The sequence below is a fragment of the Anoplophora glabripennis genome, unplaced genomic scaffold (genome assembly GCF_000390285.2).
Source record: "Anoplophora glabripennis isolate ALB-LARVAE unplaced genomic scaffold, Agla_2.0 scaffold768, whole genome shotgun sequence".
NCBI classification, from domain to species: Eukaryota; Metazoa; Arthropoda; class Insecta; order Coleoptera; family Cerambycidae; genus Anoplophora; species Anoplophora glabripennis.
In genome coordinates this window covers 188,979-195,769 of record NW_019416962.1, presented here as the reverse complement: position 1 = coordinate 195,769, position 6,791 = coordinate 188,979, and positions in this window count along the sequence as shown.

The window sequence follows — 6,791 nt, the reverse complement described above, 5'->3', positions numbered from 1 at the left end:
CTAGCTTGTCTACGGAGTTTCTTTAATAACCTTAGATAATTGGTATCAAAAAGTATATATCGACGGGTTACTACGAAAACATGCTATCTCAAATTAAGATTGGAAAACATGCTAGCTCAGATCTTGCTAGCATTGGCGTTGAAATGCACATTGAATGATTGAAACCGTGCATGTTTTTACTTAAAGGTCTGAGCTAGCATGTTTTCCAAGCTTAATTTGAGGTAGCATGTTTTCCAAGTACAATAATTTTAGATATCATGTTTTCCAAGCTAAATTTGAGATAGCATGTTTTCGTAGTAACCCGTCGATATATACTTTTTGATACCAATTATCTAAGGTTATTAAAGAAACTCCGTAGACAAGCTAGCAAATATTGATTTTTTTGGAATTAATTTAAAATAGTTTAATAAAGTTAATGTAACATAAAAAGTGATATTATTTAAAATGCCGATATCAGGTTTTATGTTCCAGAAGGCGTTACTAATACTTAAAATTTTCACTTTTATTCATTAACATTCACGAATATTAAATGTTAGTTTTAAACGTAGATCATGTAGAAAAATATAATTCGCACCTTAATTATATAATTCTTCTATGTTAATTTAAATATTCACGCAAGCTCATAATTTGGAAACAGAGATGGTTATTTTTTTATAGAAAATATAAGTTTACTTTTTATTAAGCTAGTAGGTATAGATTTTACCAGCTGATGTTTCAGAGCGATCAATAAGTTCGCTGGAAGAGAGGCAGACAAGAGACTGAACTGAAGTAAACAATTGTTTAATGTACACGACAAATGTGTAAATAAATCTAATATGGTGCTATGGGTATGTAACTGTTTTCCATCACTATTTCTTAGACCATCCATACATTTTTTGCCAGTTTTATTTGCCATTTTGAGCCCCAATTTTGGTTACTAAATTTTTATATTTTTACATTAAATAAGACTTTAAAATGTGTAATTTATTACATTAAACTTAAAAAAACAAAATCACGATCAAAATCAAAATCGCCCCAGCAAATCAGTTAAAGAAAGAGAAAATTTCCCAGTGTCACCGCGCCAAAATCAAAAATATATTATTACGTTGCTCTGGATAGTATAGGGGGGCATGTAGCCCATACAGTAGCTGTTTCCCGTAATACCAACAGTTAGCAATATTGTCTGGGGGGGTTGGGTGTCTTTTGCATATCTAGCTTTCTGGTATCGAAGAATGTTGTTTGACTTCATTTGATAGGAATTGTTTGAATTAGCTTAATACCTTAAAAAAGAGTAAAAATGTGTGAGATTTAATAATATAAAGTATGTATTTATGAAAAAATGCAGAATTATCACTGAAAAAGTTTTAATAATTTGCAAAGTTGATTAAAACATTATGTTACCAGTACTCAAATCACGATGAAAGTGTGACAAAAAATTATGTAACTTGTATAGTAAATATTGCAACGGGACTACAAAAGAATAGAAATATTTTCAGTGGAACTTTGGAATTCTGTCGTCAAGTGTCCATTGGTTCACATAGCAATATAGGATTTAGTGAAATTTTTTTTACCATTCCTATAGATATTTATCTTATTCCTGTATAGCAATCTGTAAAGTAAATTAGGGACAAAGTTTTAAAATTACCTGATTTTCATCCCTCTGTCGGACAAGTAAGTTTGTGGGAGAAACTTGGTTGTAGTAGGTACAATCATAGATAACCTCAGAATTGTTATAAAGTTTTCTTTAAGTTAGTTTTGGGGGCTAACTTCACTCAGTTGCCGATTCGTGTGTGTACTAGGACTAATAGGACAATGTCCTACCCTCATTTTCTTTCTTTTTCATTTCCATGCTTGATGAGATGATGAGTATATGTCTGTTACATTCCAACATTTAGATACGAATACAAACAAATATATTCTTGAAAATATAAATGTGTGTGCGCGCCAATTTCTAGTAATACATTGAATCTTTCATTATTGTCACGTATACATGGTGTCCCACCAGGAACCGCCACTAACGATATCTCGATAAATCTGAAAATTTGGCAACCTAGCAAAGGCAGAAGGGGCAACACGGCTAAAATATTTAGAATTTTGACACTTCCGGTTATATAATAATAAAAGAGAAATGGCCAAACGAGCCTAAATAGTTTATTATGGTTAGCATACTCTTTTGGCTGTATCTTCTTTATTATTAGAGATACATTTATCAAACCTTATGTCAAATCTGAGAAAGTGTTCTCTCCATATATAAAAACGTACAGTGTGTACTATTTAAAGAATACACAGGATTAATATATTATCCAGAATGCAACAATCAACTTTCTTAGAAATATAATTTTGAAATCATATGAAAATTTGACCTATACAATTTTTTTTAAATATGAAAACATCAAAGATAGAGAGGACGAACATTTTTTAAACATATTATACATACTACATAGGTATACCCCTATCTGTTGAGAAATTAGAAAAGATTTATTGACTTTAATTTATGATTCCCTGCTAATATTATCGTGATTTTTGGATTTACGCACGTAAACCGTGCATTTTACGAAGAAAACACAAAATACATAGCACGAAACCTTGTGAATAGAAACGATGCAATTAAATCTGTCATACAAAGAACCTCTATAACCATAATATCTTTTTTAGCTGTTGAAACCGCTTCTAATTTCGACGCTGCATATTAGTTTCCATTTTAATTTTGTAGGTAAGTATTTATAACGGAACTACAGGGTATCAGATTTGAAGCCTCTGGAATGATTCGTGAGCAATTGTTAAAAAACTGTGTTTCGCCTCTGTTAAAAAATGCTCTTTCTTTTATGAGAAAAATCAACCATGAGTTTGTCGCTGTAGATCAATATTACTAGCTTGTCTACGGAGTTTCTTTAATAACCTTAGATAATTGGTATCAAAAAGTATATATCGACGGGTTACTACGAAAACATGCTATCTCAAATTAAGATTGGAAAACATGCTAGCTCAGATCTTGCTAGCATTGGCGTTGAAATGCACATTGAATGATTGAAACCGTGCATGTTTTTACTTAAAGGTCTGAGCTAGCATGTTTTCCAAGCTTAATTTGAGGTAGCATGTTTTCCAAGTACAATAATTTTAGATATCATGTTTTCCAAGCTAAATTTGAGATAGCATGTTTTCGTAGTAACCCGTCGATATATACTTTTTGATACCAATTATCTAAGGTTATTAAAGAAACTCCGTAGACAAGCTAGNTATCGGCACCTAATTTATAAAGAGAGAAGACCAGATCGCAGGTGAAAACCTACATTATCCAAACATCGATGGGTTTCAAAAATGGGAACTATCCGGCAAACAGTATCATTTTAAAAGCTAGTCCTTCATATCTAATGTAACTATGTATTTAGAAAGGGCAGTTCTGTTAAAAAGTTATCATTGTAATGTCAAGATAAAGAAATCTAGACATGGACAACAATATTGATGTTAGTACTTCATAAAGAATAATATTTTAACTGTTTCGTTAATACAATACTGTAATAAATTGTACTTTTTTTTCAGGATTAGCTGATGCTTACGTATTAACAAAAGGAACAACTTTTAAGTGGGACACCTGTGCTCCACACGCGATCTTAAATTCCTTAGGAGGTGGCATGACTGATTTCCACGAAACTCTTCGAAATAATGAGCTAAGTATTAAGTACTTCAACGGTGGGAATAATTGCAATGTTACAGGAATAATTGCTTTTAGACGTCGAGAGGTATTAAAAGATATTATTGATACTCTGAAAGATTTTTATTGATTTGTAAATAAAAGCATTGATTATTGTTTAATGTTTTTTTTTGTAATACTTATACAAAGTTTTCTACTGAGAAAAATTACACATGTTATACATTCTAGAAATTTACATTTTTATGATTAAAATTATATAAATACACCAAGTATTTTCGTCTGCACATATTAATTGCTTTTTTGTAATCAAGTGCTATGAATGCATTATGTACTTACTTTATTATATCTTTTTTGTAATTAAATATAGTTAAATTGATTTCAATGTTCTCATTTATCAGCAAAAATATATTTTTTAGTCACTAATGACTTGCAGACCTTGAAATCGAAGTAATTAATTTATTATAATAAAAAGTGATTCTAACACTGAACATAGGTAAATATAATAAAAGAACAGATCACAATTATAGTAGTTAATGCTACAATTACAATTTAATTCGTAGGTATTCTATATTCTCATGGTTTATGTATGGTATTTGTTAAACTATTCGCTGAACTAGTTGTTTGGTTGTAGTAGTATGTCAAACATTATCTTAAATTAAAAGTAAAGTCCAGTTGCTAATGTTTATGGTTCGGGTTTTTTTTTTTGTTCACTTTGCGGGTCTGATACCCTAGTGTCTAAAAATCACTGTCTTTTATTCACTAAAGTTTATGCACTCATGTACGGACTCCGTGGAGTGCCTGTACGAAAGCTTGTATAAAGGTTGATTTGCAGTGTATAGCTAAGAGCGCTGAGTTCGGTTTTATGGATTTTTGTGTAAAGAAATGATAACTCAGATTAAGATTTAAATTTGTGATTTATTTATATACTTGTTTGATAGAACAGGTTAAATAAGTGCAAATGACACGGGTGCATGTTCTTTATTTTGGACGGCGACGTTTGCACTGCCGGCTGGACTGACTGTTTGGTTGAAGTTTGGAGTCTGAAAATTGACAGAGTCACCCAGAGGTCTTGTAGGAGGTTGAATTTAAAGTCAATCCAATTCATGAACATTTCGAAAGTGTGTCGAAATTTTCGTTTTCCTCGTCCCTCGATGAAGATCTCAGAGAAAGCTTTGACACAGGTCGTTGTCATCATCCGATGAAGTAAGGCCACCTGATATGCTTTATCTCGACGAGGTCTCTTGCGTCGTATGTAGAGGTTCGAATGGAATTTTGAAAATATTCGCGATTTTTTCTAATGTTGTCGTATGCGTGCAGCGCTCGTCTGCGTGTCTGCTTGCATCGACATAACGGTCTCTAGCAATCATGTCGTCTGTAGAACAAAAGAAATTAATCCTGTTATAGATATGTTTAATGAGAAACATCTTTGTGTTGGGGATGAAGCAAAAAACGAATGTAGTGACGAGATTTTGGATACAGAGTCACCTTATAGCGATCAAGATGAGTTATCATCGATAACTCGATGGATCTAGTGTATATTTTGTGAATTATATTTAAAAAAACATTCCAGTTGGAATAAATCCTCAATTTTCTACTCTCGTATCTCTTTATATTATTTCACCTTCATCCCAAATTTTCTGAACAAAAAATTAAAATTATGGGACATAATTCAATGTAGAGAATTTTATGCTGTACAGCTTTGATCCTTTGCATGATTGTGAAATTCCTAACAGTTTTTTTACGAAATACTTTTTTTGCAGTTTCCCGACCATTTTCCGAATTTTTCCGGTTCGCTCCCATACAAAACAATTTTTTTCCTCATCTACTAGCAAAAAATTAGGCGCATGAAAAAAATTGTGCACTTCGGAATTAATGCCATCCTTAAATACAATTTTGGCTAGGGCGACTGGACTAATACTGTGGCAGGATGAGCCAAATTCACTTTTGGGGTATCTATCACACAACGGGTCTGATTTTCGAGAAAAATTGACTGACCGAAATCATCTCGATCTCTTGATTCATTATTTAAGAAATGCAAGATGTTTTTCATTTTTAGATACTTTTTATTATTATAATTTTTTCTGTAATAACGAGTAACTTTTTCTTGTAAAATTTTATATTTTCGTAAAGGGGATTTTTTATTCAGCATTTTATATCCTAGAATCCAGTGACGTCTATGAATTTTTTTTATAATTTCCGATTCTTGAAACTGATATTTTTTTAAGCATAAAACGCTACGTATTTTGAACATCTGTGAAAAATTTCCCTTTGAATATATTACATATTTATACAAAAAATATTTCAATTCCTTTTTTGTATTTCAATTGTTTCTTCATATAGTTAAGTGTGCCACGGATTATCTGAAATATTGTCGAAGAAATACATGCCATACTGAAATGGATAATAAAACTGTATACAAAATTTGTGATAATTTGTGATATCTTTGAAAAAAATTTATAAAAAAATTTAAGCAGATTTCAAAAATTGAAAAATATCTAGATTGCTTGGTTTAAGTAGAACATGAAAAAGTAACATTTTTTTCTATGGACCATAGGTCTATCATCTTCTGTTTTGGAGATACAGAGCGTCAAGGATGATTTATTTAAATCTAATTTTAACTTTACTTTTCATTAAGATTTGGTAAGTTTTTTAAGATACTAAATAAAGGTCGCTTTCCCACTGACATTTTATGACATAATTTTTTAATTATTTAATTAATATATTGAGGCATTTAGAATTAATTAGAGAAATATGACAGTTAATCATGTCTTCAACTTCGACAAACAAACTGAGTGATGTCGTTGTTCCATTGTTAGCAATTAAATAGGTTATTAAAAACAAGTAAAAAAAAACATCGATCATATAAAAATAGATTATAATGTTAATTACATGACGACTCTTTTTATTTAAATTTTTGAGAAATGTTTGAGTTTAATATCAAGAATGTTCCTAAATTCTCCTTCAGTCAATGGATTCAAGTACTTTTTGGGAATGCCAGGGAAATTGTTATACAGGGTGTTAGTAAATAAGTGCGACAAATTTCAGGGGGTGATTCTACATGAGAAAATAATGGCAGTTTGCTTATAAACGTATGTCCACAAATGATTCGTTTTCCGAGATACGGGGTGTCAAAGTTTTTCTTAAAAACTGACGATTTAAT